The 13,139-nt window shown below is 50.9% G+C and overlaps 1 long non-coding RNA gene across 1 annotated transcript; it reads right to left on the minus strand.

The window, feature by feature from the left end:
• Nucleotides 1-2,635: 2,635 nt before the first annotated feature.
• On the minus strand, nt 2,636-7,610 carry LOC109444816 (uncharacterized). Its single transcript, XR_002136941.3, has 3 exons — nt 7,047-7,610; nt 3,187-3,332; nt 2,636-2,749 (listed from the first exon to the last, which is right to left on the minus strand). It is a non-coding gene; the product is annotated as an uncharacterized LOC109444816 (long non-coding RNA).
• Between the last annotated feature and the right edge of the window lie 5,529 nt (nt 7,611-13,139).

Here is a 13,139-nt window from a genome sequence, read left to right on the forward strand (position 1 = left end):
AGGACCTGATTTAGAAAGGTGACTGCTGGCGGCTCAGGTCCAGGCCTACTGGCTGCCAGCCCAGCCCAGCACCCTGCCTCCAAGCTCCCCATCCTGGGGCCTCCTCATTCCTCTTTATCTTGGTGCTCCAGGTTGGACCCAAGTGATATTCCACAGCCTTGAACTGAGGACTTCCTAAACGCCAGGGCCCAGTGCTCACTGGGGGGAGCTGCAGGACTGGCCCAGTGGGCACTTCATGGAAGAGAAATGCATGGAGGCTGCTGTTCACTGAGCACCTACTATATGCCCAGCACTGGGCATTTATAGGGCTCACATTTAATCCAGCAAGGTAGGTATTATTATCTCTGTTTTACAGATGAGAAAAGAGAGTCCCAGAAAGGTTCAGTGACTAGCCCAGGGTCACATAGTGAGTCAGTGGTAGGGCTAGAATTCGAACTCAGGTCAGCGCTACCTGTGAATCTGAGCTCTGCTTAACCCCTACACTGTTTTGTACAGAAAATGATCCTATGTCATACGTATCTGGCACACAGTGGGGGGGTCCCGTCAATGTTGACTTTATTGTGCACTTTCTCTGCCAGAGCTTGTGACCCTCACAGCAACCCTTCAGGGACAGTCATGTGCTTCTCACTTAAACGATGCAAGCTCAGAGAAGCTAAACAACTTGTCCGAGATCACACAGCTTATAGCAGAGGGTAGGGTAGTTGGGGGAAATTCAAAAGAAGGGGGTGGGGTTCAGCAAGCTAGCCCAAGGAATGGTAGGAATTTTCAAGAAGCCCAAGGTGTAGATCTGAAGACTGGGAGTGTCCCTGGAAGCTACAGATTTGAGGGCTGAGTATTGGGGATTGGTTCATCGAGTATTCAGCCCTGACCTTTCCTGGCCTCTCACCCATCAGAGGAGCAGCTCTCAAAGGCTGGGCTCAGGCCTGCCGGGCCAGGTGTGCTACCCGCGTGACCTTCAGCAAGAAAGGGCCTTTGTTGGGCCTATTTCCTCTTCTGTCAGATGAAGGCAGCTGGAGTACGTCTTTGATTTTCTTTTTTATGCAGTGGCACCTTTCTTTAAAATCATCTTAAACTGAACCTTAATAGTCTTTAATCCATTCCACAAATATTTATTAAGACCTTCCAGGTGCCCGGAACATATGGTTGACTGGATTTTCTTCCATTCTGACATGTGGTAGAGAAATTAAGGGTCCTTGTCCCTCTGCACAGGGTAGGAATTGGCCACCTGGGCTGCCAAGGGTCCACATCCTCAGCTGGAGCCCACCCACCACAGAGTTGACCTGAAAGGCTCAGTGTTTGCGCTGAGCTACCTACATACTCACAACCGGCCATTTCGCAGATTAGGTGACAAAGTCCCAAAGAGTAGACCAGGCTATGGGTCCCCTGAAGCAGCTTCTTCATGGCCTCATTAATCAAAGAGGTTTTGTTGACTGGGTGGAGAGTGGGCGGGTCTATGAGAGAAGCAGGGAGGTGTGCAGCCTGAGCACAGCCCTGCAAGCAGGAAAGAAGCCTCTTACAGAGGCCAGCTCCCTCCCCTTCCCTCTCTTGCCTGGCTGAGCCTTCTGAACAACCTCCCCTCCTCTACCCGCCCCCGCCATCCTCTGCCCAGAGCCAGGGTGTCAGCCTGGGTTTGGTGACAGCAGCCCTGAAGGAGGTGTTAGGTGGCTGAAGCCCTCCATTGTAGAAGCTCTGGCATCTTCCATGAGCCCAGCCTTGCCAAGTTGTCCTCTTGCCAAGCTGGAGAGTGGCTGGCTCCTGAGGGGGACCCTCTCCAGGCAGGGAACTTGATCCTGTGCAGCCCAGCACCAGCCCAGCTCTGACTACCAGAACTGGAGCCCCGAAGAATTTACGGCAACATGGGAGGACCTGTGAGCAGAAGCCCCGGAGCCAGAAAATAGGGCTGACAGGCCAGAGACCCGGGTTCTAGCCCCAACTCTTTATTAACTTGCTGTGTGACTTTGGGTAAATCACCTCCCCTCTCTAGGCCTGTTTTCACATAAGGAAGTTTGACATAGGGGTGGTTCCCAAAAGCTTGTAGATGGACGGACCGGCGAGGGTCTCTGACAAAGGTCTCCTTGGTCTGCAGCGTCCCTTTCAGGTAAATGTCTGACTATGTGCTGGGTGATCAGAGTGCCCACGGGCTCTGAGTCCTACCACCTGGCCTCCTGCCCCTTCACACAGTAGGGGGAGCAGGGGCTGGTGGCTGCCATCTTGGTCCTCAGCCTCTCAGGTCTCTCAGGACATTCAGTGAATCTACATTGAATGTGGCTTTCATTTTCCTCAAGATAACCCAGTGAAACAGGTTTTTCCTCAACAACTGTGAAAAAGCTTAAGAATAGGCTGGATATAGAACACCATGTCTGAATCCTTCAATTGACAAAACCAATGTGTGAGTAATATTGTGAAATAAGTCTTTGATTTTTTCCCCTGGAATTTTTTTTTACTATCATACATGTACAGTATGCAATTGTAAATTTACCACTGTCCTTTTTTAGAAGGACTGACTGTCCTTTATTGAGATTATGCCTTTCCCATTTTATAGCATCAAAATGTCTTCTTCGAAGATGATAATGGTGGTGTACACAGTAGTTTTTTGAGTAAACTTTTTACAAAATCTAACACAGAGACAGAATAGTCTTGCTCACAAGTGTCCAGCTTGATGTATTTCCACTTAGTTGACCACGCTGTGTAACCACCACTCAGATCAAGAAACAGAATATGGGACTAGTTCTTTTATCAATCTTCTTTCCTGAGCAAAATAAAAAGTCAGCAATTTTATGTTGGTCTTCCCACATCTTTATTTAACATACACTTGTTGTAAAACCTAGTGTGGGGACCTTCTGGGCTGGCTGACCTAGTGTCCCGTGTTAAGTTAAGGAGCACTCTGCACTTTTGCCAGAGCCCTTGGAACTGGTGTCGGGTGGTGCACCAACCCCACCGAATAGGCCTGGCCTGGCACTCTCCTGGCCCAATCCAGCGCATAGGGAGAATCTGGCCAAATGTCCCTCTGGGTGTGGGACTCAGCTCCGCACCTCTGGCCACTGGAAGCCAGGGCCACGGGACCGTGAGGAGTGGCTTTGGGCGAGAGATGCTGGGAGATGAATCATTCCTCTCATCCAGGCCTCTCTCCAGCCGCTTTTCATTAGCCATTACTATTCCCTCCTACCCACCCGCCTTCCCAAGTACCTGAAAATCCTTGGGGGCTCTTGTGCCCCATCGTCGCCATCTCCTCTGCCCTCACTCCATTTCCAGGGCATGCTTCCCAGAACCAGGAGATCGTTGTCCACCTCTTTCTTCTCTTTATTGATAGATGAGGAAATCTTGGCTCCTTTCTGAAAGTTTAAGAAGTTTGTTCAAAATCACACAGCAGGCTGGGAGTCCACAGGGCCACATGCACTCCAAGTCAATGCACATTTATCAAGGACTTGCTTTGTACCAAAAACATAGGTGAGGATGATTCAAAGGAAGAAGGTCCTTTCTTTTCAATAAGTATCAAGTATTACTCTGTTCAGTAAGTATGTGCCCGGCCCTCACTAGGTACTGACCATTCATGCAGTCAGCAGGTATTTATTGAGCAGCTTCTCTGGCCCACTTGGCTGAAGTCACTGTCCTTGGGGAGTTCACAGACTGGTGGGAGAGATGAGGTTAGATATCTACAGCTGAAACTAGACAGTGATCACAGTAATGACAGTGGGATATGGGGCGGGGGTGGGGGGAAGGAAGCATCCCATGGGGTTGCAGAGACCATGGAAGGCTTCTGGAAGGCATGGCATTTGAGTTTGCCTTCGACAGATGAATTGTATTCTATGATACTCAGTTGAGCTCCCCAGAGTCCCCCGAATGTTTCTCTCCTGCTAGCATTTCAGAGTTGGCGAGTGGTAGGCTAAGCCTTCTGCTGAAAATGACTGCCCTCCTGTCCCGAGTGGCCTTGGTTTCAGGGCTTGTTGTCACTAAATTAAAAAACAAAACCTCTAGTTGTATATGCACATAGTTTAGGAAGTCTACAAGGTTTGTAATAGAATACAAGCAGGAATCCCCCCAACACACACACACACACACACACACACACCATTATCTACAGAGGCAACTATTTTCAACTCTAAATTATTTGCTTGATTTTTTTTTCAGTGTTAGATCTCTCTCTCTCTTTCCACCCCCACATGTTCATTTTGTGTCCCCCACCATCCTCCTAGTGTAATTACATCACAAAGAGTATTTACTATTTGCATTATTAGGCCATGTAATGTTGCTCACAAGTGAGCAATGTAATATTCTATGATTACTTTTCCTTTCCTGCGTAATAATTAGTTATGTTTAAATGCGTCGGATGGTCTTCCTGAAGGAATCTCTCCCAGGATCTCCCCTCCTATTCCAGTCAGGATTAGTTGCTTTCTACTGCACAACCACTGGCCTGGGGATTCCTCCGCCCCGTCCTTTGCGGCATCTTCTCTTCTTTAGATGCCGTGTCCTCTTTCTTGGTTTACTCACTCATTTCTGCTGAAGCACCTCCACCAGCAGCTTCCTGAGAAAGCACGCAAAGAGACCTTACATGACTAAATGTGTTTTATTCTGTCTTCTCCCTTGATAATCATTTGGCTCAGTGTAGAATTCTGGGATGGAAATAATACCCCTCAGAATTTCAAAGGCACTTTGCCATTGTCTCCTAATTCCCATCTTGCTATTGAGAAATCCAATACCATTGTGATTCTTAATCCTTTGTATGAAGCCTGCTCCTTTTTTCTTCTAACTGGAAGCTTTTGTGATCTCTTTGCTCTCAGCGTTCTGCAATGTTGAGGTCATGGTATCAGTCTATTTTCATCCACTGTACTGAGTCCTCAATGGGTCATTTTGATCTCAAACTCAAGTGGTTCAGTTCTAGGTCATTTCCTCCAATCCCTCTTTTTAGGATTCCTGTTATTGAGATTTGAGTTCCCTTGACTAGCCCTCTAATTATCTTGTCTTTTCTGTTTTCCATCTCTTAGCCTTTTTGTTCAGTTTTCGCAAATTTATATTCCAACCATTCTTTTGCATTTTTCCTTGTCTGCTATCATATTTTTAATTCCCAAGAGTTCTTCTTGTTCATGGATGCAACGCCTTATCTTTGAGGACATTCATGACAGCTTTCTCTTTTAAAAGTCTTCTGCTTTTTCCATAGTCACTATCTTCTATAATAAGTTCCTTTTCTCCCCTGATATTTTTTTAACCTGTCTTTCTTATTAGAAGCTTTTCTCAAATGTTTACTCATCCTTTGCCGTCTGTTCATATTTAACAATGAACTAACACACACCCTTACGATCATGATTGGGGCTGAGTAGATGGATCTGGTTGGGTCACCCCATGTCTTTTCTGTTGAACTGGTCAAGAAAAACCCCCTCCAGTCTCCTGCCTGGAGGGTACTATCCTGAAGCAGCCAGAGTTTGGAAAGCTGAGTGGAAAGAAAAGGCTGGTGGCCTCAATATTAAGTACACAGGTGTTCACTTGATTCTCCCTGTCCAGGTACCCACAGAATAGCGATCCTCTCCTAACTCTCTCCTGTGAATAGACCTTTCGTATTCTACTAGGTGGGTAGGGTGTCTGGGAGTGATTGCTTCTTAAATAGTTTTTCAACCAATCTTCCTTGTTTTCAAGCCACCTTACCCACCCAATTTCTAGAAGTGCCTGGTACAGCCAATTCCTGAACCATTTGGGGGTTTCACAGTGTAAACTGGGCTGCTCCTCAACTCTCTTCATTGCATATTTCAGTCAGTTACCATTCTTTGTTGGCAATGTCTAATTTCCAATATTTTGATAAATCCCTTTACTGTTGTTTTCGTTGGTTTCAGGAAAGACCACAGTGTGTGTTCAACTTGTTATCTTTATCCTATTTCAATTTTTAAACGAATGGCAACAACACATTTCAGAGCAGGAATTCTCTGCTGCCAATTTAGAGAAGTAAACAGCATATAACCAGAGTATGGAAAAGAGCCTAGAGGGCCCTTCCCCACCAGTTCTTTATCTGTTAAAGTCTTTCCTGGCTCTAAAAGCCTAGGTCAAAAGCCATCCCTTGTGGTGCTTTACTCAGTCTCCCAAGCTTGTATCTTGTTTTACCCGAGTTGGGCCTATGGAGACTTTACAGAATCTCCCAGACATTATTCCATTAAAACCTTTCCACTTTACAGCTATAGAGGCTCAGAGAGGTGGATCCACAGAGCAAGATCCCACAGCTAATGGCTGACAGGACTGAGATTTGAACTCAGGTCTGTCTCCACCACCCAGCCCCTCTGATATTATTGCTAACTCGGAGCAGCCCCAAATGAGGAGCTCATAGTCTAAGGGGGAAAATGGCACATGTACTGCCAAGCCAGCCCCAGGCACAGGAAAGGAACATCAAATAGAGGTAAAGAAGTTGGGTGGTGTGCTGTCCAAAGGAGGGCTTCATCCCAAGTGACTGGTCAGGATGGGCTTCACGTCATTGGCACCTGAGCTCATCACCACCACGTCAGGCTGGCTTCCCTCCTTGCCGAGAGGACTGGCAGTGGCACCGACTAATGGTGGTGGCGGTTTAGTTTGCAAAGGACTTTTACACAGATCTCTTTGATATGACAGAACTTGTGGGCTGAACGTCATCTTCATTTAGGGAAGTGAAAATCAGGCCAGAAAATCACCAGCTCCTGGTTACCCAGCAGAAATGTTGGTTTCAGGATTCAAATCCATCCCCTTCAAGTCCAGGTCTCTCTGCTTCCCCCGCGCCGTCCACACGTGCTTTATCCTGGGTATCAGTCGAAGGGAGTCTTCCTATTCCAAAATAACTCTTCACCAATGTTTCCAATGTGTGGTTTACAGCCTGCCTGTTTTTAAAAGCCAATTATTGGGTCCCAACATAGACCTACCGGATCTCTGGGAAATGAGACCTTGTAATCTACATTTAACAACAGCCTCCGTGATGCTTTGTGTTCATCTAACAGTGAGCTGCCCTCGGCCTACAGTGATGCCAAATAGGGGAGTGGGCAGAACCGTGATCCTGGAGTCCCCAGCACCGCCTTTTTTGGCTCTGTCTTGGGACCAACCTCAGTTTTCCGCCCGTGAAGTGGGCCGAGTCTCGCGAGGCTCCGAGGGCAGAGGCGTACGGGCGGCTGGCTGTCTGGCGGCGCCCCGCGGGGGCTCTACACCTGCCTCCTCCCCAGGCTCCTTCCTGCCTCCACCCGCTGCGCCCCAAGTGGAAGGAAACCGCTTGCGGCTCTCTCCTTCCAGGCTGCGGTCGCCTCCAAATTGGCTGTGGACGGGCCCTGAAGTTGGGGGCTCCGGCCGCCTTCCGCACGCGCCGATCCCCCTCGGGAGACGGCAGAGAACCCGAGTGGGCGGCGCGTCCCGCCCGCCGGGCAGCCGGGCCCCCGCCTCCGCCCTCCCTTCCCTCCGGCAGCCCATAAATATTCCCTGGGCCCGTAGGGGGGCGGAAACGGACTTTCCAGCGCGCCGCTGGCCCCGGCCAGCCTTCCCCCGCGAGGAACCGCGAAAGGCGTCTGGCAGCGAGTCAGCGCCTCCACCCCGCGCAGCTCGAGGGGCGCATGCGCTGCCGGAGACCTAGGGCCTGGCGCTCCGGGTGCAGGGGGCGTAGGCAGCGGAGGTAAACAGACCCACGAGGGTCTCTGCAGGAGGGGTCGCCACATGATCCAGGGGTCAGGGAAGGCTTCCTGGAGATATTTAAGCTAAGCTCTGAAAGATGAAAACACCACAGACAGACAAAACAGAATATGCAAAGGCCAAAAGCGTGGCATTTGGGGAAATTGCCAGTATTGTGTGTCCCTGAGGTATTGAGTTCAAGGTGAAGTGTCACAAGACCCGGCTGGAGAGAGTGGCAAGGGCCAATCCAAGCAAGGTCTTGTAAACCATGCGAGGCAGGCACTGCAAGGTTCTAAGCAGAAGGCCAGACTGGGCTAGATGATTTGCTTTTAAGAAAGATCACTCTAGTTTAGTGTGGGAGGTGGATAGGGGGGCTGCAGAGACATGGGTGAGGAGTCTGTACATAGAGGTAAAGGTGCCTGAGCTAAGGTAGTCACAGTAGGAATGGAGAAAAGGGGATGGACAGGAGATTTTCTGAGGGGAATGGGTAGAATTCGGTGATAGACTGCGAGTGGGGGTCAGGAAGCAGATGATGGGTGGGTGGCCCAGCCTTTCCTAAATAGGAAGCAAGGGGGGAGTGTGGGGACAGAGCCAGGAGTGCAGTTTCCAGGCTCTCGGCCTCACGTGGAAAGGTGCTGGCTCAGGTAGTAAATGGCCATCAACTGTGATTGGAGGGCCATCAGCTGAAACCAGTGACCATTGGCCACTAATATAACTGCTGTGGAAAGGTGCTGGCTCAGGTAGTAAATGGCCATCAACTGTGATTGGAGGGCCATCAGCTGTAACCAGTGACCATTGGTCACTAATATAACTGCTGTGGAAAGGTGCTGGCTCAGGTAGTAAATGGCCATCAACTGTGATTGGAGGGCCATCAGCTGTAACCAGTGACCATTGGCCACTAATATAACTGCTGTGGCTGCGCTAGCAGAAAAAGGGGGGCTAGCAAGAAGATGGTGGCTGAGCTAGCAAGCAGTGGAGTGTGGATTGCGGATTGCAGAGAGGCGGGTTGCAGCTAGCAAATGGAGAGTCGGTCGACTGGCAGTCGGCTGGCAGAAAAGCGGACAGCAGGTCGCACGTCCTGTGAATCCAGCCTCCAGTGAGACTGTAGTGGTATGACTCCCCTACCTATAGCCCCGTGGGTGTTCCTTTTTGGCCTCACCGTGTCCTGTGTTCTTATGTGGGGAGCAGGACCAGAGACCCCGCATGACAACTCCCCTACCTATGGTTCCGTGGGTGTTCCTTTTTGGCCTAGCCACATCCTGCATTCTTATGTGGGGAGTGGGAGCTGAGACCCCACAGGCCGCCCCGCACGACAGGGAGGATGGTGCCTCCTCCCACAATGTGTCCCACTTGGAAAATCCTCCTCCTTCCCTATCAGTCCAGCTTGAATCCAAGCTTCACGCAGTGCCCCACCCCACCACCTCCAGGAAGCCTTCCCTGCTACCTTATGGATCTCAAATGTCAAAGCTGTGTTTGGTTATTTGCTGTCTTGTACTGTTCTAGAATTAATTTGTGTGCATCAGCTTTCTAGGGAGCCCAGCATGGTGGTTAAGATCACATTAGAATCCTAGATCTACCACAACTTGCTCTGTGACCTGGGAAAGTCATTCATCGCTCTGAGCCTCACTTTCCTCATCTGTACAATGGGGATAATAATCTCTCCATTGAAGAATTCTATATACCGGGCATATGGTGTGTATTCAGTGAGTGAGCATTTTTTCCCCACTAGAGTTGGTCTGCCTGGAAACCAAACAAGGGGCTCTAGAGTGTCCCCTGAAATTTCTTCTCTGGATCTTTTGAATAGAAGTAACCAAGTGGGATAACAAAAATTTTAAAGCCAGAGATTGGAAGGTGTGGGCCTCCTATGGACTTTCTGTGTGACTTCAGGCAAGTCAGGGCCCCTTTTTCCACCTTGGATGACAGAGAGTGGGCAGGATGGCTCCTGAGGTCCCCACTGCTGCACCTCGGTCATCCAGTTTCCAGTGGAGTTCCATAGCTCCCAGAAAGCCCTGAGCACTGTGGAATAGTGTCATGCAGAATCTCAGCTCCCACTCCCCGCACAAAAACGCAGGATATAGTAAGGCCAAAAAGCAACACCAATGGAGCCATAGATAGGGGAGTCATACCACTATAGTCTCACTGGTGGCTCAGTTGGAGACACAGGAAGCAAACATCTGCCAGTACACCAACAAGGGTCTTCCTGCACCCCAGTCTCACTGGCGGCCAGGCGAGACACAGGAAGTAGGATCTACACGACCTGCAATCCACCATCCACGCTTGCTAACCCCACTTGATAGTCGCAATCCGCCATCCACTTCTCTGCCAACCAATAACCAACCCCCCAGCGTAGCCACGGCAGTTATATTAGTGGCTAATGGCTAACTGGTTACAGCTGATGGCCATCTATTACCCGAGCCAGCACCTTTCCACATGAGGCTGAGAGCCTGGAAACTGATCTTCTGGCTCTGCCCCCCAAAATAGCAATGCCCATACCTAGGCAGCCATTACCTCTTGCCTCCAGCCTGTGGATCTGGCTTCCCCTTTGGGCCTCTCTGATGAGGAAGCAAGAGTATTGCCCTCCTACAGACCCCCAGGGACCAGACCTGCGGCTTGTCCACCAGTGGGGTTTGGAGTCCAGTGGAATTGGGCCTGGATTTCCTTGGGAGGCAGAGGCACCTGGAAGACAAGCCCAGAGCCACAGATCCAGGACGACAGACTAGCAAGGGCCTGGCTTGGAGCAGCTGCAACAGATATCAAGAAATGAGGGGTAGGCATCTTGGAAACAGCAGGATAAGATGTGTGAGCAGAGCCATGGGATTTGGGTAGGTCCCAGCTGAAGGATCCATAACAGTGGTGTCATTGCACCCTTTGCCCATATAACAGGCAACTGGCAGAGCATTTTGGCTGATAGAAAGAGCCAGAGCAAAGTGGTCAAGGCTCCCATGTTCATCACAAGTGAACTGAGTCAGTGTAATGAGGTAAGGCACTGGAAAGCATCTAGTCCAGTGGTACATAGTAGATGTTTAATAAACGCTACTCAATTTAATACCAAACACTATGCTAGGAAGCAATGGGTCACACACAGTCTCTTCCCTCAAGGAGCTCAGAGCCTAGGAAGACCAAGAGATGGACACAGAAACATTCCTGGCTTATGCAGGGATAAAGGGCAGCCCAGGGACTCTGCGGACCCAGAAGAAGCTGGACTTGAACCCCTGTTGCAGGGCAGGCTTGGTGCTTGGTGGTAAACTTGCAGAGAAAGGTGTGTTATAGAAGGCTTCATAGAGGAGGTGACATTTGCACTGGTCTTTGATGGCTATACAGGAGTTTAAACCAAGAAGGCAGAGAGAGAGAGAAGGGTATTTCAAGCAGAGGCAAGAGCATATACAAAGCCATGAGGGCCGGTAGGATATGGGGTGCTTAGGGGGCTGGTGAGTATTTTGTTGTATAGGAAATGAGGCTGCAATAATCAGCAGGGGCTGGAATAGCGGGGCCTTGATGCCAGGTTAAGGAGTGTACATGGAACCCAAGTGCAGTGGGATCCTTTAAATGTTCCTGAGCAAGAGAATTATGTGGTCGGAATCCATTAGATAAGGAAGCATTCTGTGTTCAGTAAGCCACCTGCAGAAGCCAGGGGAGGGGGAAACTGGGGCAGCCGACCCAGTAGGAAGCCCTTGCTATGCTTCAATCCACTGGGATTTAGGAGTATTTCTATCAGAGCCAGTCTCCTGGGTGGCCTCCTCCCAAGAGGACAGTAGATGGCGCTGCAGCTCTGTGCATCTTGCCTCATGGGCGAGGCTACCTGTACCTCACCTAGGTGGGTAAAACCCCTTGCCTTGCTTGGCCCTGGTGCTTGGGCCCTATCTCTGCTGATAAGGCTCCAAAAGGCGCTAAAGTGGGGCCGGGAGTGAGCTTTGATCCCTCTCCTCCCGAAGCCAGGAAGGCCACTTGCTTTGCTTGACAGAGCTGCAGGATGGGTAAGCAGTGAACGCCTCTAGGGCTCTTCTGCCCGTTTCATGTGTGGAGAAACTAAGACTCAGAGAAGGAGGGGCTTGCCTGAGTCACCGAGTGGGTTAGTGCTCAAGAGTGGTTGCCGCGTGCCAGATGTAGGTGCTCCTGTTCTTTCCTCCTCCTGAGGTGCTCCCCAGGTCACCTCCTTGTCATCTGTCCCCACCACCTCTTCCCCACTCAGTCCTCAACCATCTGCTTGGCCTGAACCATTGTCCCAGGCTCTTCACGGGTCCTCACACTGGTTCTTTTCCATGCTGACCTGTGCCTCTCCCCACCCCACCCAGCCCAAGGAGTTTTCTCACACACAGACCCAACCACCTTGCTCCCCTGCTGAAGCCCTTCCCCGCCCGTCCCCCCTGGAGCTCCTTACCCTGACATCCAGGCCCTAGGAATGAGGCCTGTCTGCTTCTCATAGGCCCCGTCATGCAGGTCTGCTCTGGGCCCCTCACACCTCTGCCCACGCTGATCCACCCTTCCTGTCCTCCTGCCGAACTCCTGCTCATCCTCTGCGACTTGGTGGGGCCTCCAAGATGTGGGGTTCAGGTGCCCCTCCTAGGCTCCCATGGCTGTGACTGCATGGTGTGACTGGGCATCCCTGTCCCTGTCTCCGCTGGGTGACCCAGAGAGCCTCTGGGCAGGGATGCTATCACAGGGCCTGGTCCCCAGTTGGAGCTCAGTACAGCCTTTGTGGGTGAGTGACTGAAGCATAGGTACCCTGTGAGGGGAGCATCGCTGGATCAGGGCGCACTGCCGTGGCCAGGCATTGAGCTAGATGCTTCTGCACACACATAGCCTCTTGTTCCTCACCACAACTTGGACAGCTCAGAGACTGCAGTTATCATCCCGTTTTGTAGAAGAGGAGACAGAAGTGAAGAAGGTCACACGGCCAGTGAGTGCGTGAGTGGGACCTAGCTCAGCAGGCTGTGGCTGAAGGGGCTGCAGGGGAGCAGGAGCCACATGTACCCGAGGGTCTAGCAAGTCTAGTGTGGGGGTATCAGGACGCCACTTGGGGTGCCTGGGGTAGAGGGCCCTTAAGAAGTGAGGCCCCTCCCTTTCTTCAAGCCTGGGGAGCCCTCAGTGGTTCTGAGCCAGGCAGAGACCTGGGTCCTGAGTACCGGAGTGTTCATGTGGCACTTTGAGGCAGAGGCCAGTGGCTGGAGACCAGGGAAGAGGTTGACCTGGTGATGAAGGGAGAGGCCAGGCCCAGCTAGGTGGGCAGCTCCTGGTCTGGGATTAGGCTGCTGCCAAAATACCAAGACTTTCCAAGGAGCCCTGTGGTCAGCAGGCTGGATGCTGGGAAGCCAGAGGTTAAGACTGCCCACATAAAACAGACAGTCAGGACGTGGTAATGAGCTGCAAATATTTGTTGCAGAGAAAGCCGGGGCTGGGGATGGGCAAGCGGAGGGGCCCACAGAGTGGCTCGGGCTTCTGGGTCACGGCATCAATGACAGGAATGTCCTCACTTTCTGTGTGCCTTTGGCCTGGTTAGGCACCAATAAGGAAAATTCTAGCCTGGGGTGCCCCAGGGAACT

The sequence above is a fragment of the Rhinolophus sinicus genome, chromosome 14 (assembly GCF_057876585.1).
Source record: "Rhinolophus sinicus isolate RSI-liver-muscle chromosome 14, RSI-T2T, whole genome shotgun sequence".
NCBI lineage: Eukaryota > Metazoa > Chordata > Mammalia > Chiroptera > Rhinolophidae > Rhinolophus > Rhinolophus sinicus.